Raw genomic sequence first — 22,785 nt, forward strand, 5'->3', positions numbered from 1 at the left:
ATTTTTCAGGCCTGGAAGAGTCATGGAAATAAAATAAAAAATAGAGCTGTGAATCGATGTAAATTTTTTAAAACTAATTAATCGCACATTAATCGTATTCTGTCATTGTACATGGTATATTAAAAAACATTAAAATAAAATCATAAATATACTTACTTTATACTTTGTCTCAAATAACTTGCAAGAAATTGGCAATCATTTATTTAATTATTTAATCATTAATTAATTATTCAAATATGTAAATGTCAGTTTTTAGTGGATAGAGTTAATTAGACACAGGTATTTATGTATTTTGGAGCTATACATTTTTTATTGAAGTAAATGTATAAATGCCATAAAGTTAATGGACATCTTTGAGAATTCAAATCTTGTGTTTTCCAGTGGACTTTTGTAATAATAGGATCAAATGGGCAGATTCAGTTTATATCAAGCTTTATTGGCAAGATAAACTTAAGTGTACAATATGCTGAAGTTTAAAATCTCAAAACTATTATTTTCTCTGGCTGCTGTTCAGTCTCTTTTGACACTGGTTAAGATGACAGTGAGTGAGCTTTTTAAGGTGATGCGAAGAGATATGGCAGCTTGCATTAATTAAATTAAACAGCCAACTAATAATCGCAGAAATTAATGCGTTACATTTCCCAGCTCAAGGAAAAATCATCAAAATTTCTATAGTGAATATATTTTTGTCCTAGTTATACTCAGCTCCAAAATGTTTAATTGGCTAGAAATTGCTATTTGTGTGTAATCACTAGAAATGTATTATGCAGTCATCACAAATTAATTAGAGTCATCGAAATAAAAAAACACATGGACAAAAGCTATGAGAACACAGAGTTCAATATGTTGTTCTATTTTAAGATCCAATATAATGTCTAATTTTCAAAACCCATGTTGTGAACCACATCCTCGGTTTCAATCCCGTAAAGAAAAGTGTTGCCAACTATTTCTCATGGGAAGTTGCCAAAGGCTCACTGAAATGTCGCTAAAATTAGCTAAATCACATGATGACATAATTTATTAAGACGTCAAATTTACATATGTAAATGAATTGGCGTAAAGAGCAACGGCAATTCTTTAAAGGTGTACTTGTGCCAGTGTTACTGTGTCACAATGACTTTTTGACAGTGACACCTCATCTGTTCATATCACTTATCTCTACACTTTATTATAAATCAGGGGTTCATATTCATTCATTCTCTCTCTCTTTCTCTCACCCTGCTAGATAATTTCTCAATGCTCTTCTATTGCTGTAGGCTGACTTTTCTTTTCTAAACGGAGAGGATGCACACCAATTAAGGTTGAGATTGTTGCAACAAATACCAAAAACTTGTAAGCTCCTCATTCGATTTATAGAACATCTGTATGCACATAAATCCAACTCCTGATGGCATGCAGATCAGTCATATTACTTGAAACACAGGGGGGTGCTAGAACACAGAGAAAAACGAAACATCATTCACGATAGAGCTGATGTTTTTTGTCAGCAGATGTGGAAGAATAAAAAATAAAGCAGACTACAAAAGTCGTTAAAATTATCGCTATTCGCTAGATGGCTTTTACTCGCTTAGGGGGTTCAAAAGTCGCTCAATCTAGCAATAAAATAGCTAAGTTGGCAACACTGATTCGGAGTTCAACACAAGTTAAGACCAATCTTCGGCATTTGAGATAATTTTTAATACCACAAACAATCATTTCAACTATTCCCTCATTTATAAAAAAAAAAAAATAAAAAAAAGGCAAAAATCAAGGTTACAGTTAAGTCCCGTTCACACCAGCAGCGAAACACATCGACAAAGCGACAGGATCTCATTCATTTTCAATGAGAGCAGAGAGACTTCCGGCGACACGAGCGACAGCAACCGCTGGCGACAAGATGTGGGTTTGGTGAGTGACACAACAAAGTTGAGAATTGTTATACTTAATGCAAGTGCAAAGCGACATTCAGGAGTGGCTACCAGTGATAGTGAAAACAGTGTGTCTCCCTGGTGTCGAGTGCAGATAAGTTAAGTTACTTCTTAAGGAGAAGTTAAGTTACTGTGAGCGATTTCACTATTTTATATGATTTGTCTGTAACCACATATTTGTTTATAATTTTTTTTAAAAGATGCATGAAAGAAATTGTCTGTATTCTGAATGAGTTTAAGTCATGCATTGATAAATCGTTCATCTTGTTAATGATATGATGAAATGAGCACTGCTAAATTTTATATAAAAATACTCAACCTTGCAGAATGTTGATTTTTAGCAGCAAGAAAACAGATTTCTTAGTTTTACCAGCAGTACATCTCATCTGTGAGCAAAATTTCAAAAGGTATGGCTAGTTGTGCAGTCCACTAATAACGTAAGAGTTACAGCAGTAGGAACACCCACTAGCAACTCCACAGTACAATGACTAGCAACATCAAGCGACAATGTCGCTGGCGGTGTGAACGTGGCTTAAGGCACTTGCTTTGGAAGTAAATGCGGCCAGTCCATGAACATTAAAATACAAGCCGTTTCAAAAGTACTGCCACAAGACGTAAACATTATATGTGTTAGCATAATTTTAGTGTCATAAAACTGCTTACTAATGTTATCTTTTTATCTTACAGGTGTTATGTCATGGCGACATAACACCTGTAAACCCTGTAATCATACAGGTAACACTGTATGCGCCTGAAAATTTCAAGTGGTGTAACCACAAAAGAATGAAAAAATATTACACATTTTATCCACCTAGAGTGTATGTAAGTGTACTCATCAAAATAATGACATCATTTTAAAATATCATATGAAAACAGATTTTATTAGGATTATCTCTACATTTTAATTGTATGCGTTTTTGCAATATTGAGCGGGCCATATGCTGAAAAAGCACCTCTGTTTTCTAAATAATCTTTGACAAATTATGTTAAAATAAAAAAATTAACATATTATTACACTGCAATAGAAGAGTACATTTTATTCCACATTAATTTTCCTGTATATTATCATATTTTTATGAAAAATAGTCGTTACGCCAATTGACCATATTGCTTCTACATTGAAAGGCCATTGTTTGTTAAAGAAATTGACACTGAAAATCAAGCATGACAGTCAACAAGGTGAAGTAAACTTGTTTTATTTTATTCCAATGAAGGAAAAACATCTGACAACAACAAATCAGAGTAAAAACATGTTTTCAAAAATTGTGTGCGTGTGTGTGTGTGTTGGGGTTGAGAAAGGGAGAATCATGTGTGATTAGGGCTGTGCGTGTGCTTTGAAATGTTTCCAGTCCTCCATCGTTAGTTTTGAATGACGTGAACTCAAAAGTTCTGGCTCAGAGATAATGCGCAGCACATCAGACTCATAATAGAATAGGAGGTCAGGTTGATGAGGCCAGGTGTGCGCAAAACTTATTTTTTCCATGGTAAGTGTGACCTTTGTATGGAATTGCCCTCTATTATATTGTATTAATTGTGAAATTGCAGAAATTCATTGAATTGTATTTTATTGATGTACATTTTTATCTCTGAGTAACGTTTCTCCTATCACTGAATTGCTGGAGTTTGAGGTATTTGAGGCTGGCTGACCCCAGCTTAGCTGGGATATGTGGAAAAAAAAAGAATTTCACTGTATATGTGTAAATGTATAATGTGTGAAAAATAAATATAATTAATTAAAATTATTATTTTAAAGCTGCTATTCATGTTCAACAGGAGGTGTCAAAGTAGTACTTACTTAATGTAATATTTATGTAAATGTTGTGTAATATTGTGTAATATTTACTTTAACTTTAATCAGCATCATAAACTACTGATATTTGTCAAAATTGGCCTCTAACAGACAGGCTTGTAACAGGAGTGTCAAATACACCATTTGACATTTCAATTTAAAATCTAATTTGACAGGCATTATCATGGACACAAGCACATGGCCTTGGTGTGAATATTTCAAACATAATTTTTAAAGTAAATAGCCTACTCATTTTTTAAATTATGATGAATGATCAATGTTTTACTGGGGTCCAGGTCCTGGGTAGCTCAGTGGTAAAATACGCTGGCTACCACCCCTGGAGTTCGCTAACCCACTAGTTCGAATCCAGGGCATGCTGAGTGACTCCAGCCAGGTCTCCTAAGCAACCAAATTGGCCTGGTTGCTAGGGAGGGTAGAGTCACATGAGGTAAACTCCTCGTGGTCGCTATAATGTGGTTCGTTCTCAGTGGGGCGCGTGGTGAGTTGAGCATGGTTGCCGCGGTGGATGGCGTGAAGCCTCCACATGCACTATGTCTCCGTGGCAATGCACTCAACAAGCCACATGATAAGATGCACGGGTTGACGGTCTTAGACACAGAGGCAACTGGGATTTGTCCTCTGCCACCCGGACTGAGGCGAATCACTACGCAACCACGAGGACTTAAAAGCACACTGGGAATTGGGCATTCCAAATTGGGGAGAAAAAGGGGAAAAATCCCAAAAAAATAAATAAAATGTTTTACTGGGATCATACCATTTGACATTTGGCACAAGCATACCTGACCATACCCTAAACATATCAAATTATCTCAAATATTTTAAAGAGATTTACCAACCTTTTTATGCAGCAGTTAGGGTCATCAGGGGTCTTTCTCTGTGATATCATTTCCTGTCACATGGTCTTCTTGCACATAACAAAATGGCTCCTTGAATGGTGGTTACACCAACTTGATGCTTCAGGAAACTGACTTGACTGACAGGATCCCCCAAATTAATTGTAATTTTCAAAACAATGGTGTTCCATTACTTTTATTTACTATTAAATAGTTCTAATGTAAGATTATGCCAAACTAGTTGATAGGGTGTTTTATTGAGAATTTCACCTTTTTTAAGCAAGTTTAATTACTTGGTACAAAGTTTTTACAGTTACACCACATTGACATTTTTGCCATCATCCCCCAAATATTCTCTCAAAATTGATTAAAACCAGAACTTTTAGACTAGGTCCTCAATAAAAGAATGTATGCAAGTAATTTGTACATTTATTTTATAATTGTAACCCTTTTAAATTTAACTAAACCATATGGACACAAAAGACTTCCGTCATGTCATTGACCCTTGAAACAGTGTGAATTTCAATGATTATGGACTGGCCCTATTCACTTCCATTGTAAGTGCCTTTCTGTAATCATGATTTTTTTTTTTTTTTTTTATAAATGAGGGAAGAGTCAAAATTATTATTAAGTGATTTTAGCCGTTCTCTAACTCCCACGAGACTGAGCTATTTGAATAAGACACGCCCCCTCTTTCTATAACACCGCCCTCCAAAGATAGCATTGAGACTGTCACCTTCTCAAGGTTGTCAAACACAACAGCAGCAACATAGCACACTCAGCTGACAACTGTTATGAATACGACATTAAACCTGAATGACCTGCTTCAACTACTACACTGAGAAAGCGCAAAATCATTGACAGGCAGAATGCACATCAAATTCTTCTGATTTGCTGATCAAAGAATGTGTCCGTGGCCCGCAAACACAAACAGCAAATTTTAACATACTCTCTTACGCTTCCATCTCATCTCAAATAGTGAATAAATATAGAAAGATAAAAACCTTTTCATATATGTGTTTGCAGCATTTCCTTTAATCATAATGAAAAACTCAATACCAAGATGGGTCTGAAGGTCCTTCAACAGATTATTTACACTCACCATAATGATTTTTTTTATTCTTTTTCTGGTACATTGGCTGTACTTTAGAGACCTATTTCCTGGATTTACTGATTGACTGAACCTGTTATCCACTGCTTTTCCAGTGGGTCCTCTCTTCACCTCCATGGGCCTTTGTACTTCAGAATGCGTTGGCATGCAGGTCCGTATCCCCCATTCAAAACCTCTAAAACTTTAAAAACTCCCCTCTTGGGATGCTTTCAATGGGCCCTTTGTCCAAGGCATAGCACTCCACTGTTAGAAGGGGAGGCCTGAAAGCAGACATATTTACTTTAAAACATCAAACGTTTTGCTAGCCTGATTTACAAAAGTGTGCTAGTGTGGCTCTTCATTCCCAGGATGTGTTGCTGTGCTTGCCACCTTCCCTTAAGGCGAGAAACATGTCAGGTTGGACAGTGAGTTGTGGCAAGTTGCACTTTAGGTTGTAATGTAATGAGGTAAGGGGCAGTCTTAATTGGCATCTGACAGTACAAGAAAATGAACTGTACAGGAATTATAGGAAAATCCCAAAACATCTGGCTTCCTGTGCATGATTAAAGTACCAGTAACAAATGTGATCACTACCATGAAGAGCTTTGCATTCCTCTGGTTGCCTGTTTATTCTGACATTGGCTATGTTTGAAATGGAATACTAGTGCATCGCTTGATGCATACAGTGCAGCATACTATACACTTTGCACTGCCTATTATTTTTTAAAGTGAAGTCAAAACTGACCCCATTTTTAATTATTCATTGGTGCAAGTTTTTCCGTAGAAATTAATATTTAATAATTAAATAAAGTCTTTCTTCAATGTATTAACTTGCTCCGCTACTGTAATGCCTTTCCTTTTCAGCTGATGTCACCAAATTCTCCGATTTTCAACCCTTCCCTTTCAGCCACCTGTCATCTACAAAGAACTGATCACAATCCAATCAATTCTCTTAGGATAACATTAAGTTCCATTTTTTTTATTTTTTATTCTCATTGAATATCCTGTTGCACTCTGAAATATCACATTACAAAACTAAAATGGATTGTGAACATTTCATGTTGACTTAAAAAAAATGGTATGCAGCCTACAATTATAAATATTTCAAGCAGTAATGTGCTACAGTACATTGTTGTCATGTGACCTCGCAATGATGCATGTATAATTCAGCGAGTGGCATCCAATTATCATAAATTATTATTTTGCTACATGGTGGCATGTTTTGTTAAAGGAAAATGTGGCTCGACATGAATGCCCTGGGCTAGCAAGAAAAGCTGTACAAGAGCAACTGAAGGAATTAACTGGAATACATTTTCAGATGGGTTACATGAAAATTAGACAGAAATCTCAGGGCTGCAGTAAGCCATTCTGGAATAATGGTAAACCAAGAACAAAGTCATCCATCTATGTTGATGGATTTTGCACATAAATCCTCATTACAGGTGATCCCAAGTGATATTGGAAGGTTGTTTAGCAGAAAACCATCCCAGCTCAATGATAATATTCACATCCCGACGATACCCATTACCTTGCAAGGACATAAAATTGAAACCAGGGACAGGGTCACCTCTTAGAATGCTCATGTATCTGCATTGCCCACAATTACTGTACATTCATAGAAAAAAAATATTTGATCTGGTTGAGCGCTAACCACTACTCCACCTGCCATTCATAGATGAGAGCGATATCAATTTTAGAAACTAAACATATGATGAAAAGCCAATCTCTTAAAATGACAGGCCAACATTAAATCATTGTCTTCACATAACCTCTTTGTCCTTGCTGACAAACTAGCAGCAAAAGCCTAGCCTCCAAATTTCTAACACATTTCATACATTGCATCAATATCAATCATAACTCTGCATAAACAAACTTGTCTACCCATATATGAATGCAGGATAAGCATTACTCATCAAGACAGTGTGGTCCCTGGATGTTCTGTGATGATACCATATGGACTGTACATTAATCACTGTCAAACAAGGTTTCGGTCTGTCGATGCATTTAAGACTGACTTTTGTGCCTCATCAGAGAGCTACTTCTTATCACTACAGAAACAGCTTCCAACCACACTGCAAAGGCAAGACCAGAAAGTAAATTATTGTTGCTAAACATACAAGTGCTATGGAATTGGCCAGGTTGGCCTAAAATGTTACAACCAAAATAGTAATTTAAATAAATAAATAAAATAGGTCTGAACTTATTTGACGTAGGCCTAGCTCTTGGACTGAGGCTCTGCACGAAGATCTTATTAATCTTGTTGATTTAATCCATGTACTGTATTTTAAATCAGTGGTACCCTTTTAGGCAATTCAGTACACTTGGTGGCCATCTTGGTAAAGTACAGCTCCTATTTACTTGAATGGGGAAAGATCAAAATCACAAAAACTGTTTTTCAAGATAACATTTCAATGACATAATTTCAAATAAACAATCAAATCTGACAAAAGTGGTACCTTTAATATTGCTTTTCTCGTGCATGTCTAAAGTACACACACTCTATCAAGTTGTTTTAAACCCTGCTGAAAAGACCAGCATTGCAGGTCAGTGGTCACCAGCTTATGTTGTTGTGGAGTGGGAGGGTTATGGAGGGTGTTTGTCAGTGGGGAGAGAGGAAGCCGGTCAGCACGCGGATATCGGTTTGTATTAGTCCTGGTGGATTATGCAACGTGATATCCGGAAGCAGTGCCTTTACGCAACATCTCAGCACGCAGTGTTGCGGAGGCACTCTTCAAAATTATCTCCCGGGTGGACATTCCGAAGGAAATCCTCACTGATTAAGGCACAGATTTTATGTCACGTACACTACGTTAACTTTATGAATTGCTGGGAATTAAATCGATTCGCACCAGCGTCTACCACCCACAATTGATGGGCTGGTTGAACGATTTAATCAAACCCTTAAAAATATGATTCGTATGTTCGTACACGAGGATGCTAGAAACTGGGACGAATGGCTGGAACCCCTATTATTTGCAGTCCGGGAGGTCTGGCAAGCCTCCACAGGGTTTTCCCCCTTCGAGCTCCTGTATGAACGTCAGCCCCGTGGGGTGCTTGACGTCATACGGGAGGCGTGGGAGGAAGGACCTTCCCAAAGCAAAAATGAAAATTCAGTATGTACTTGATCTTCGAGCAAAGCTACACACGCTGGGTTGGTTGTCACAGGAAAATTTGCTCCAAGCTCAAGAGGGAAAAAGACGGCTCTATAATAGGGGTGCCTAGCTATGGGAATTTGCACCGGGAGACAAAGTCCTTGTATTACTGCCCACATCGAGCTCGAAACTTTTGAGGTTACACAGCGAGTCAGGGAACTCGATTATGAGGTTAAAAGAATGGATAGAGGCGAAGCACGTCAAATTTACCACCTCAACCACCTTAAATTATGGAGAGAGGCGGTCCCCGTGTCCATGGTGATGGTAGTTCCGGAGAGGGCGGAGCTTAGGCCAGAGGTAAAGTTCAAAGGCGATCCATTCACTCCAGTCCCTTGTGGAGACCACCTCTCACTGTCCCAGCTCGCGGTGGTGGCCAAGTTGCAAAAGGAATATGCGGACATGTTCTCTCCTCTTCCCGGTCATACGAACCTCATACAACACCATATCAAGACCCCACCGGGAGTGGTAGTGCGTAGTCGGCCATACCGCTTGCCCGAACACAAGAAAAAAGTGATTCGGGACGAATTAGAGGCAATGCTCGAGATGGGGGTAATAGAAGAATCGCACAGTGATTGGGCCAGCCCGGTTGTTCTTGTACCTAAGAGTGACGGGTCAGTCCGGTTCTGTACCGGAAAGTCAACGCGGTGTCTAAATTTTACACATACCCAATGTCCCGAATTGATGAACTGCTCGATCATTGGGTGCGGCTCAATTTTATTTGACACTGGATTTAACAAAGGGGTATTGGCAGATCCCCTTAACTCCATTATCCAGAGAAAAAAACAGCATTTTCCACACCGTTCGGATTACACCAATTCGTCACTCTTCCATTCAGTTTGTTCGGAGCTCCCGCCATGTTCCAGCACCTCATGGATATAATTCTCCAGCCGCACGCCGCTGCCTATTTAGACGACATCATTATATACAGTAACAACTGGCAGAGGCATATGCAGCATCTGAGAGCCGTCCTGAGGTCGCTGAGGTGGGCGGGGTTCACGGCAAACCCGAAAAAGTGTGCAATTGGATGGGTTAGTACGGTATCTAGGCTTCCACTTGGGTCATGGGCAGGTACAGCCCCAAATTGATAAGACTGCAGCGATAGTGGCCTGCCCACGTCCCAAGACCAAAAAGGAGGTGAGACAGTTTATGGGGCTGGCTGGCAACTACCGAAGGTTTGTTCCTAGTTTCGCTGATGTCACCAGCCCCTTGACTGATCACACTAAAAAGGGAGTGCCAGGTCCAGTCCAGTAGACGGAGGCATGCCAACACACTTTCACGAGAGTGAAATCTGCACTCTGTGGCGGGCCACTTTTAAATGCTCCAAACTTCTCTCTCCCATTCATTTTGCAGACGGATGCATCAAAGAGGGGGTTGGGGGCCATGCTCTCGCAGGAGGTGGAGGGGGTGGAACGGCCTGTACTGTAAATTAGTCGCAAGCTCTCTTTGAGGGAGACTAAGTACAGCATGATTGAAAAAAGTGCCTGGCCATCAAATGGGCTGTCCTAACCCTCCACTATTACCTGCTGGGGCAGGCCTTCATCCTCTGCTCGGATCACGGCCTGCTTCAGTGGCTCCACTGCATGAAGGATACCAACGCGTGGATCACTCGTTGGTACCTGGCACTTCAGCTGTTCAAATTTAAGGTGGTCCACAGGCCGGGGCCGCAGATGGTTGTGGCTGATTTCCTCTCCAAGAATGGGCGGGGGGGTTAGCAGGTCGGACGGGGCCCGGGCCTGTGTCAGGCGGTGGGGGTATATGGAGCAGGACGTGGTCGTGTGTCTGTCAGTGGGGAGAGAGGAAGTGGTAAGAGCCATCACCTGGTGATTATTGATACTAAACACCTGTGTCTCATTTCAGTGACAGCAAAGACGGGCTTGAAATGGCCAGCGAAACGCCAGAGAGGCAGAGAGAGTCCGAGCCAGACACACACCCCCCGAAGCTGAACACTGCAAAGCTGTCTGTTTAGAATTTTAAGTTTGTTCAGACCGTTACCAATGAAGCTGTGTCTGCAAAGTGAAAAGCCTAGCTGAAAAGCATATTCTTGAGTTAAACTTATAGAATAAAATCACACTTACGTGGACTGCAACCCCGGCTCCCGCTTCCTTCTTACTGGAACCCTTTTGGGATGCTGGTGTGCTGGTGACCCTACTAGGGGTGTAACGGTTCAAATTCAAATGTGTCACAGTTTCGGGACGGTCCGGTATTTGTTATGTTCAGGGGGAAAAAAATATTACTGTCAAATCCAAAGTAAAAATATTCTATTTGGAACAGACACTTCTACAGTAACCATAGTTTAAACATTGTATTTGTAGCCAAATCATAGTAACCACAAAATTAACATGGTTACTGTCATGGTTACAATACTATAGTAAAATCAAGGTTACTATATGAAAACTACAGTATTATTGTTGTAAAGCAATGTTTAATTGTATCAAAACTATGATTTCTGCCAAGAAAACAATGATGACAGGAGTCATTGTTATTACAGTCATGGCTACTACAATATTATTACAGTAAAACCCTGATTACTATATGGCTACTACAGTATTACTGCATAAAACTAGAGCTGCCCCGACCAAAGATTTTCCTAGTCCACTAGTAGGCATTAGTTTAAGCCATTAGTCGACTAGTCGCACGTTTATTATATTAATTTAATTACTTAAATAGATATGTATATTGGGGGGCATCAGAAAATGGTTTGAGTTCCAGGGCTGAGAAAGAATGTTACAAGTAACATTGCTAACACTGTTCTACATTACAGAGAAATACTAAACCTTAACAATGAGCCTTTAAAATATACATTTTACAAGCGCACACACAAAGCGAGCCGCAGCGACACAAAAGTGTTAATGATTCTGAATGTGTCGGGAAAACCAGCAAGGAGACTGTCTAAACATTTTGTTAATTTATAGAGAGAAATGCACATTAGGGTTGTGCCAACAGACGCTGATCAACGATGGTCAGAGTGATCGCCAATAGCTGATGACTTTGACCATGTCAAGACGATATTTGGCTCGTTTTCCCATGTATTAAATTATTATTATTATTATTAGGCTATTATTATTCAATTAATATTACAAATAATTTGCCCACAGACACACGCTAGAAGAAACACACATTATTATATGATTAAGAACAGATGACAGAAAAGCCGTCTATGCGCATGTCTGACACTGGTACGAGGCCTGCAGTTTCGTGGAACACGCGCATGTAAAAGTTTTACATTCTTTCTTTGATTGTGTCTTCCGGTTTTTTTTTTTTTTTTTTTTTGCAAGAACAGTATCGTCTATGAGAATGCTGCAAATGATCTCAAGACATCTCAGCTCAGGAGGTGCTTTTAGTTCATTTCGCTTTATTTTTTCCATAGAGCAGTTCATTGTGACCACAACTCAGCCTATACATCTGTGATTAAATCGTAAAATAATACAAAAATACGTTCACCTCGAACCATGATTTATATTTCAGTGATTATTTTCATCATTATAATTATTATTTTTACATTTATAATTGTTTTTATGTCTTCATTTGTGCAAGTAATTTTCCGCCTGCATGTTTAGACGGATACTTGTCTGATGGTAAATGGAAAGGAGGTTAAAGATGGCTTCACAACAGCTGTGAAGGACAACATCTCTGTGACAAAGAACCTACTTCATCTGTGCATTCTCTACCGTTGTCCGGGAAAATACATCCTGTGTGTGAATAAATTTGTTTTGTTCCCTCCTTAATGATATATCGCAATAATCCCGGGGCTGAGGGATCGGTGAATATTCTTGCTTTAGTGATTTTGAACTGAAAATTAATCTATTTAAAAAACGAAAAATTTAAATCAAATACGTACAACGAAAAAGCAATTAAAATAAAGAAGTGATAAAAAAAAATTATATATATATATATATATATATATATATATATATATATATATATATATATATATATATATATATATATATATATATATACAGGTGCATCTAAAAAAATTAGAATATCGTGGAAAAGTTTGATTTAATTCAAAAAGTGGAACTTTCATATATTCTAGATTCATTACAAGTTAAATATTTCAAGCCTTTTATTGTTTTAATCTTGATGATTATGGCTTACAGCTCATGGAAATCAAAAATCCAGTATCTCAAATTATTAGAATAAAAAATGTATAATACAGAAATGTCGACCTTCTAAAAAGTATGTTAATTTATGCACTCAATACTTGGTCGGGGCTCATTTTGCATGAATTACTACAAATAATTATTGCTCAGTGGTCCAAAGTCCTCTTTTCAGATGAAAGTAAATTTTGCACTTAATTTGGAAATCAAGGTCCCAGAGTCTGGAGGAAGAGTGGAGAGGCACAGAATCCAAGTTGCTTGAAGTCCAGTGTGAAGTTTCCACCTGTCAGTGATGATTTGGGGTGGCATGTCATCTGCTGGTGTTGGTCCACTGTGTTTTCTCAAGTCGAGAGTCAATGCAGCTGTCTACCAGGAGATTTTAGAGCACTTCATGCTTCCATCTGCTGACAAGCTTTATGGAGATGCTGATTTCCTTTTCCAGCAGGACTTTGTACCTGCCCACAGTGCCAAAACTACTAGTAACTGGTTTGCTGACCATGGTATTACTGTGCTTGATTGGCCAGCCAACTCGCCTGACCTGAAGCTGAAAATGAGAGACACCATACCCAACAATACAGACGAGCTGAAGGCCGCTATCAAAGCAACCTGGGCTTCCATAACATCTCATTCTATTCTAATAGAAATCTATTCAAATTTTTTGAGATGCACCTGTGTGTGTGTGTGTGTATATATATATATATATATATATATATATATATATATAAATTTATCACTTCATTATTTTAATTGCTTTTTCGTTGTATGTATTTGATTTAAGTTTTTCGTTTTTTAAATAAATTAATTTTCAATTCAAAATCACTAAAGCAAGAATATTCACCGATCCCTGAGCCCCGGGATTTCTGATGTAATTGGATATTGCGAGATATATATATATATATATATCGTGAAGGAGGGAACAAAACGAATTTATTCACACACAGGATGTATTTTCCCGGACAACGAAATACCCGGCCGGTAGAGAATGCACAGATGAAGTAGGTTCTTTGCCAGAGACATGTTGTCCTGTTGTAAAGCCATCTTTCAAAAAGTTGAACAACACACATTTTAATTGCACTTATTTGTTTTTTTTTCCAGTTTCATTTTAATTTTTAGTTAAAATAAATACGTTCAAAGTTTGAAATTAAGGTGTCTTGCTTTATTGTGTAGGCTTAACCCAAACCCTTCTTAACGAAAATTACTCCATAGTACCACCTAGCGTCGAACCAGCGGTATTACTGGTGTTTGTCGGTTTCCTGTTTATTTATTTTTTTCTTTTGTGCAACCACCTGACCAATCAAAACTTGGTCGACAAAGACTCTTCTCATGGACTAACGTTTGGTCGACTATTAGGGGGCAGCCCTACATAAAACCATAATTAATTTTATCAAAACCATGATTTCTGCTAAGAAAACCATGGTGACATCAGTTCTTGTTATTACAGTCATGGTTACAACAATATTACTATAGTAAAACCATGCTTAATTATCATTAGGATCCTTAACTAAAAAAACTACTAACTCAACATTTTAACGTAATACCTGCATTATTACGTTACATGCATCACCAAAAAGTGCATTTCAAACTCAACTCAAAGTATATTCAACGTTCAGAATCTGTATACATCACTATAGAAGAAATAAACCTGCTATTAAAATGAATACGAGAATGGATGTCGTAACGCGACTCGAGTATTTTAATCATATGCGGAAATCCCACATCTTCATCAACGGAGTAAGGGCAACATAAATTTGGCTATGAACACCCCAAGCACTTTAGTTCTTGTTTCATGTCTGTCCGAACTAAAACCAAGTGCCTGCTTAAAGACGTAAGGGAGTATGTCTGTGTGCAGTTTCGGGCTCTGTGCGCACTGCGCGCTATATATGCTCGGGTGATGTCAGTGTAAATAGCTAATCAAATATCAATGTATTACAAGTATACGGCACTCGCGTCGAGGAGTGTCTACAAACAGTGCCTGTTTTGTAAAAGTTTTTTGACCATCGTTGTTGTAATTGACTGCATAAAGAAAACTTTCCAAGACAGGAGACTTAAATGACGCAGGAGCTTCTCTCTTGCGGCTTGTTTTCTCCACTTGCCATTTTGCCAAACACGTGCAGAACTATGATGTCATCAACTGATTTAACATACTAACAGTTAATAGGACAGCTTCTCTCTGTAGAAAGTTGACCCACGTGAAACACAGGCAGAGTGTGTCCATATACAGAGCCATACAGGTGCATTAGCAGAGGTTACAACTGCGCATGTCTATTTGCCGCTTTATTTTCTACGCCAAACTGTATGATTCAGATGCGTTATTAAACTAGAGATGAACCACGGAGCAAAGGCTTACCAAACTGTGGTTGGCGAACCGTATGGTTTGTTTTTTTACCGAGAACCATTAGACCCCTAGACCCTACCAGGCTTTTAACAAGCTTCATAAGAAAGACCATGCTGTTCTACATAAGCAACAAGCTACAGTAGGTTTTTCTGTGAAAAGCATGGCTACGCTGGTCCATCAGCTAGACCAGCACCAAACCAGCACTAACCAGCACAAACCAACCAAGACCAGCATGTGAATTGCATGCTGATTAAGCTGGTCTTTGTAGCAGGGAAGCCATATGACTTTCGTTCTCCATGGAACACAAAAGGAAATGTTAGGCTGTATGTTAGTCTCAGTCTGCATCTTCATTCCATACAATGGAAGCCAGTGGTGACTGCCAACTATTCCTTTAACTTAAATGCACGACATTTTGTCTGTCTCCTTCCCCTTATACTGTCTCTACTCAACATTAGACCAAAAATGTCTCACATTTTCCCACAGTTATGGATACTTAGTCTTATCTTTTCTAAAAAAAAAAAAAATTTTTTTTAAAAATCTCAGGGGGGCAATTTATAGATCTTTATGGTGTATAAATCATTTTGGAGCAAATGTCTTGAATAGAGCCGAGGCCCCAAGAGGAAGATCACTTCGGGTTGGAGAGATAAGCAGTTCGAACCACAGCATGAATCTTCAATGCACCTGATAAGTGACTCTGGTAGCTGTTTCCATTCCGAAGCCTTTTGATCATTCTTTTTGCTGTATTCAAAAGTGACTGAAAGCAAAGGGCAATTAATATCTAATTTTACAGCCAGTGTTTACATGGTCTGTCATTCTGAATAAGAAAGGCATTCCATTCACATTCACATTTTGGAAACGCGCTGGGCTATTGTGCCCTTTTCAAATTACCTATCAAAATTCAATATCAGAGTTCATACTGTTCTGAAAATGATTGTCAGACAGAGGATGAAAGAAAGAATTGTGAAACTAAATAATAACCTTTCTTTTTATTGAGCCAAGCTGAATGAAATTGATTTCTCTGTTATATAGAGGTTGTGATAAAAACCAAGTGTGCCAACACTGGATTAAAGATTCTTGGTGGACTGTCAGCAACAATGAGAGACAGTTGTCAATCCATATGTATAATTTGCGTAATTTTCACGCAGTATGAAAAAATTCACATATTCCAATTAGGCATTAACTGAACTGAAAAAGGCAATAACTTAATTGGAACCTACACTCAAGTTAAACACTGTTCCCCATTGCCTCTCAACACTCTAATAGTAAAGTGTTGAGCATTTACATTGTCTATGGCAGAGACTAAGGGCCCAAATATACTTCACGCATGGCATTTGCAAGTATGCAAACGCAGACGTGAGCGCTTCGCCAACGCATGGCCAATGTGTGGTCCGGTTGTACATACATTATGTGCAGGCTTGCGTTGCTCTGGCGGTTACAAACCTTGGACCACAAGGGAGCGAAAGAGTTTTTTAGGCGCCACAAAACCAGATGTGGTGGAGTCAACATGTTGACAGTTGAGGAGTGTCCTTTTGTATTTGCTAAAAAGACGACAGAAAAATATGTTTGTATAATCTAACTTGTTCAGCAAGACTCTCCTCAAATTGATGCTCTGCCATGACAGTTGTTGATTGAAAAAGAAAATCCGCTGTAGCGCCCCTTGCAGCAACACTGAGAATACAGCGTGTACTTGTGTTAGGTTATAAACTGCACTCTGACACATTTCACAACTCAACAACGCGGAAAATCGAGCTTGCGTAGCAAGATGCGTCTGCGTTCACGTGCTTACATAGAGTATGTTTGGGCCTTAATATTAGCCTAATCTTGATGCTCATAGATCTACTCAGATTCTTTATTGTTTCTAAGTGGTGCAGAAGATATGCTGGACAGTGTTGGGGAAGTTTCTTTGAAATTGTTGCTTCCCAAGCTACAAGCAATCATAATTCAAAGTAAATAAACACGCTACAATCCACGCTACTAACAAAAAGTAGCTAACTATATTGAAGGTATGTAAGGGGGTAATATCTTTTTAAATATACAACTAGCAAATTTCACTGAATATTTCAGTACAAACATGTGTTGTTGTTTTTTTAACGGCATGATCATACAGAAAATCGGCATGTTACTTCCAAAAGTTCACGTACCCTGAAATTAACCCCATTACGCTGAATTACTTACAATCGCCATCCCCATCACGTTTCTGAATCAACTCAACGTGCTACAACCTCCAAGGCGTGTTCTGCTCCAGTAGTAACCACCAAGTAATTGTGTTCTCATAAACAATGGTGTGTGATTCAGAAGTTTCATTTTTGCTCTAAAATTTCATTTCTACTCTACTGATGGTTAGGTTTAGGGTTGGGGTTTGGGTTAGGGGCTAAAGCTGGGGTCGGCAACCAGCATTGGCATGCAGAGGGGAAATCACTGGCACGCCAGCAATGGCGAGAGAGGGGTAGACAAATGTATTTGTATAAATTCCGCACCTGCATTCCAATCTACATCTTGATGTAATCCTTCCTTGTGATCACACAGCATGTTTTCATGAGCTGAATGGGAGGCTAAAAAAAAAGTTAAAATGTGACGAGACTGCAATATACCCAACAGATTCGTGCAGCGTGTGCAAGCCATTCGCGCATCACGAGCCGGCAGCGCTTCACTTTCGGTTAATCGCGCGAGTAAATGTGCCCGCTTTAATTCGGTCAGGCTGCGTGGATGACAGCCTACATTCCGTGTTTCATTTGTTTCTTTTTGCATTCAGAACAACACGTGATGTAATAAGGAAAACACCACTATTAATCCTTGAGATTTCCAAACCAGCATACAGGTACACCCTCCTTAAACCACGGTCACACACAAAATTATATTAAACAATTAAAAGAGAAAACATAAACCCACATCGTGGGGTTCAAAAATCTGAGTCTATTCAAAATATAAATTAAACCTGGAAATAAAGTTTTAGGATTTTGGAGGTGCGATTCGCCGAAAAGGGCTAAATAGTTGATCGGCTTGTGATGAGCGAGTGTCTTGCACGTGCAGCGTGAGTCTCGTCACACTTTATTAGTGTTTAGTCTCCCATTCAGCTGATGAAATCACGCTGCGTGATCATTATGAAGGATTACATCAAGTTGTAGACTGGAATGCATGTGTGAAAAACTTCATATAAATAAAATAGCCTGCTCCTCTCTCGCTGTTGCTCGCATACTAGTGATTACCCCCATGCGTGATTTTGAAAAACATATGACATAATATAAGAAATATTTAAGATTCCACACAATTTCTTTATCAGCAATCAAATAAGCAAATTTGTGACATTAACTGTAACTCATTTTGTACAAAAGGACAGGTTTTCTTTCAATAAAGCACTTTCACAAAATACTCTATGAAAATTCACATGCAGGATCATGATTATATCATCATCATTGTGTTCTGCAAAAATTTTTACTCAAACTGTTATGTTGATAATATCAATTGTAATGAAAAATAAATGATTAAATTAGAAAAATGCAAAATAAAAACATTTTCACAAGTGGACTCAAATTTCAGATACAATCACATGTGCATGATTCAAATTTCGGTAACCACAGACAGATTTCAGCAGCAAAATGTTTGACCCATTGTTGCCAAATTCACAGTGTGATTGCTCTGTTTGAACATCTGAATGAACAGATTTACAAAATGAAACAGTCTTCTCAATATTACATATGACAGAGAGAGAAAGGCATTCTGGGGGAGCATGTTTGATTATTACCTCAGCGTAACAGTGTGCAATATAATACAATATAAAACAACAGCTTCTTACTGGAAAAGCTGAAAAAATCATGCTACTGAAAAATGTAGTTAAGTAAGGTCACTATTTTGAGTGAGTTACTCCTAAACACTGATGCTGGACCATCTACTGTACAAGGCAACACAGATCCTATGACCACAAACTGGTCATTCACCTGTTTCCACCAGAGTGAATTTAGTGTCTTTCTATGGTAGAGCTCTGTGGAATACTCTTTTACACTTTACCTCGTGAAACAAACGTCAGAGATTGCGAAGTGTATTGGATCTGGGGTATTAAATCACTAGAATGGGGACAATGTTCCCACCGTGCTCCACAAAAGCACTAACACCCATCTCCCATAGTTGTGTAGGATCACCCATTGCACTGAATGGGCCCCCTTTTCCAGCTTTTAGGGGCTTCACCAACAACACCATCAATGGAAATAGTGTTCCTCCCCCACAATAGGCAAATCAACTGTGGGAGCATTTTGGTCTCTACTCTTTTCCCGGTCTGCTCATTGAAGCCTCCTTCCAGTGAACAATACTGAAGAAAAGATGCATGCCTTCACGTCCCCTTAACTGCATCCCTCCTTTGAGCATGGGGTGGAGGAAACCAGCTTTACAAATATTAAATGACAAGCCACTGTTCACTATGAAAAACAACAAACAAATAAGTGAGTTTTGTTTTTTTCCTTTTTCTCCCAATTTGGAATGCCCAATTCCCAATGTGCTCTAAGTCCTCATGGTCGTGTAGTGATTCGCCTCAGTCCGGGTGGCGGAGGATGAATCCCAGTTGCCTCCGCGTCTGAGACCATCAACCCACGCATCTTATCACGTGGCTTGTTGAGCGCATTGCCATGGAGACACAGCACGTGTGGAGGCTTCACGCCATCCACCGTGGCAACCATGCTCAACTCACCATGTGCCCAACTGAGAATGAACCACATTATAGTGACCACAAGGAGGTTACCCCATGTGACTCTACCCTCCCTAGCAACCGGGCCAATTTGGTTGCTAAGGAGACCTGGCTGGAGTCACTCAGCACACCCTGGGATTCGAACTAGCAAACTCCAGGGGTGGTAGCCAGTGTATTTTACCACTGAGCTACCCAGGCCCCATATAAGTGAGTTTTTAACTGGAAACATAAGAACCATCTAGACACACTCCTTAATTTATTAAAGACATTTTGCCATCTATTTGAGTCGCTTTACAAGTTGACAAGAATTTTCAGCCAGCTAAGGCAGTCATTTTTCAGTTGAGGAAACAGTAGGATGAACAAAGTATAGCATTCATTTAATTAGCAGCCACAAGAGTGAGCAGTGTGTCTTGCTTCGTTTGTGTAGAAACATCTCCATGACAACATAAGGCATAATTGTCAGTTCCAGGGCTTAATTGTTTGTTTTATTTCAGCTGTCGTCTGTCTGTAACACATTCTGAAAAAAACGTGTTGACAAGATAAGACTCCAGACAAATTGAGCACCTTCAATCACATCAAGTATTAATTAGGGCTGCAGACAGTGAGCAGCTCACAGATCACATTTCACAGACTAAGTAGCGTGCAGCCATCTATCTACACCAGGTTTCAGACATTCAGATGGGCAGTTGTACATTTGAAAACAATGTGCAACTGTGGTTTATCAAAACTGAATGAAAAGAAAAAAAATAATCCTCACAGTTTGGGGATTACTACATTTTATTCAACCCACCACACTATTCTTTCCCCCTTGACAAACATAAGCCAGGAGGGCGTTCCTGCAATATTCTTGTGAAGCAGCCAACATCCACCAAACTCCTTCTGTGTCACTCCTTGATAGCAAGAATAATAATGAAGGTATTTATTAAAAGCAGCAGTTCACACCAATCTGGGCATCAAAACAGAGAACATCCCAAGATCCATCATTCCTTTCACAGATGCCTGAGAACGCCATAATCTAAGTTTATGCTCTTAACACCAAAGTTTATGGCCCATGTGTCCAGGATGTGTTGCATTATCACTTGACAAGCCACAGCTCTGGGGACAAACAATGATAATCTTTAATATGTCAAGATTTTTTATGGTACAAGTTATGGTACTTATATGCTGAAATGTGGGTAATGATGCTTTAAGATCAGTGGGCCTCATTCATTAAAATTGTGTTAATTTACAAAAGAATTGGGAGTAATTTCCGCATAAAATGGAGCTTCCCGAAAACTTTCCACCGGATTCACGAATGCTTCTTACTCCCCAGATTTGTTAGTACAACTTGTGTATGTTAGTGAATTCCAATAATTCGTAAATAGAGCATGCTTGCGCGTTCATTCCAGTTATCATAACCCACGCCCATGAAACACGGCATATAAAGAAGGCTTCAGACTCGCAAGTAAATGAGAATAGGAAGGTTTTAACATATATGTGAACAGTAATAAAAGTTTTTTTTAATGGAGTGCATTCACATCGTAAAATATTGATTTAGCAAATACTCGCATCTAAAAAGAAAGTGAGGAACTTACAGTCATTTGCAGTCATCAGATGTTTTTTTGTGAATTAGTCCAAGAGGTCAATAAAAATGCTTTGACATGAAGCTTTAGTGTAAAAATTGTCCAGTTCATGCCGACAGGTCACAGGAGGATGTCCACCTTCTCTGGTTCAGTTGAGCGCATCGCCAGAATCACTGGAGAAACTTCTCGAATGAATCCAAGACTGTACAGTGATATACCCTACTTCCCTTGCAACAGTAAAAATCTTCAAAGAAACTGATAGAATCTCTGAAGGTTTTTGACTGAAAGGCTGAAAGAAAATATTACGAACGATTTACACAAGAATTTGTTCTAATCGAGTTTCATGAATGAGGCCCAGTGTTTTGAAGACATCAGCATAAATCTTCCAAAATGTTCAGTCTTCATTATCATACAGTATACTGTAGCATGAAGTGCTATTAGTTCTGCTTTATCAACAAAGAGCATTTTATTCAAATTATTATTATCCAGTATTATTATTGGGGTATTATTTAGCCCAGAACTGATCTTTGCAGTGTACAATTTGAAATCTCGAAGGCCATGTCCACACTAATAAGTTTTCCTTTGAAAACGGACTGATTTTGCTATGTTTACCTCTTCACACTAGAATGACGTTTTCCTCCACTGAGGAAAATTGAGACTTTGAAAATGCTCTCCATAACCGCATAATCTGGCAACTGAAAATCGGTCTGGCTTACGTAACGCTGCCCTCAGTGGCCAAAGTGGAAGGAGCTCCATTTTCTAGGTGAAATGTCCACAGAGTTGTGAAGCAAGTTGTTTTGAGCAGTACAGGCTTTAATACAGTGAGGAGGAATACAAATTTTATAAACTGTACCTCCCCAACCCAAACCCCAAACCTAAACCTACCCTTCAGTGGAGTAAAAATGTAATGTTAACCTCTGAAGTACTCATCACTGATTATGCAAATGTGACAACTTCCTGTTTCAACGCACGATCCGCACACGGTTCTTCCATGCTTCTGATGCATCGCGCTTCCGGTCGCGCCACCAGGGAAGGTAAACACAATGAAGCCGATGCAAACTGTCTTATAGGCAGGGCTTGAGTTGAGGGGGGATGCGAGGGGATGCCATCCCCCTTGTTGCAAGAAATACCAAAAAGCACCCGCCTTGTAAAACCACCATCTCCCCTTACCATCCCCTTTAGATCAATTGTGCCATGTATTACTTAGAACTAACGCAATATGGCAACCTTGAGTGTGTGAGCTCTCTCTCCGCTGCGAAATGACGCCAGTTTTCTGAAAGCACTGGCAAACAGGTATGTCGGAGTTTAGCAATGACTTGTC

The 22,785-nt window shown here is 39.0% G+C and overlaps 1 protein-coding gene across 5 annotated transcripts in view; it reads right to left on the reverse strand.

Moving 5' to 3' along the window:
* Positions 1 to 22,785, reverse strand: part of LOC127446925 (semaphorin-5B-like) — a 258,511-nt gene that overhangs the window by 231,002 nt on the left and 4,724 nt on the right. The gene's annotated exons all lie outside the window — the stretch shown is intronic.

The sequence above is a fragment of the Myxocyprinus asiaticus genome, chromosome 10 (assembly GCF_019703515.2).
Source record: "Myxocyprinus asiaticus isolate MX2 ecotype Aquarium Trade chromosome 10, UBuf_Myxa_2, whole genome shotgun sequence".
NCBI classification, from domain to species: domain Eukaryota; kingdom Metazoa; phylum Chordata; class Actinopteri; order Cypriniformes; family Catostomidae; genus Myxocyprinus; species Myxocyprinus asiaticus.